We start from the raw sequence: 704 nt of genomic DNA, 5'->3' as shown, positions 1-704 counted from the left end.
TTTAAAGGCTGAAAAGTTGGGCAAGAATGTATCTCAGTAGAGAGAGAGAGAGAGAGAGAGAGAGAGAGAGAGAGAGAGAGAATGAGTGTGTGTGTGTGTGTGTGTGTGTGTGTGTATGTGTATGTGTATGTGATGTATAAGGTCCTATGTCCCATCTCTAAAACCACAAAATGAAACAAAATGATCCTGATGCAAAGGATGCTTGGATGCACTTTGGATTTATCTGGAATAGTCTCCAGAAATAAGGGACATCATATCTCTGCTCTTCCACTGACCCTGTTTTTGACAAATTAAATTCTCTCTAAGTTTTAATAACCCCATCTATAACATAGCTAGGGTCTTCTCCTGGGTTTGGAAACTAGAGAGGATGCTGTGAGAATTACAATATACAGTGCACCTTAAACATTACTAGCCTTTGCTCTGTTTCTCCTTCTATCCCCTGCCATTGGGCGTGTTAGTTAGCAACGATTGACTGTCCAGGGAAAAGTCAAATCCTTGACTTTTGTATTTCACAATTTCTTGGTACCCATGTTCTTGATGACTTTAATAACCAATATACTAGATATGTCTAGAGTAGATATAAGCTGGGCATAGCACACTTCTGCCCAATGGTGCAGGAGAATTGTCTGTATTCTGCCAATCATGTTTTGAATAAATTCTGATTGGCCAGGCAGGAAGTAGAGGTAGGGCCATGAGAACAGGAG

Source organism: Microtus ochrogaster, chromosome 10 (assembly GCF_000317375.1).
Source record: "Microtus ochrogaster isolate Prairie Vole_2 chromosome 10, MicOch1.0, whole genome shotgun sequence".
NCBI lineage: Eukaryota > Metazoa > Chordata > Mammalia > Rodentia > Cricetidae > Microtus > Microtus ochrogaster.
Note: the sequence above shows the minus strand (reverse complement) of the source record.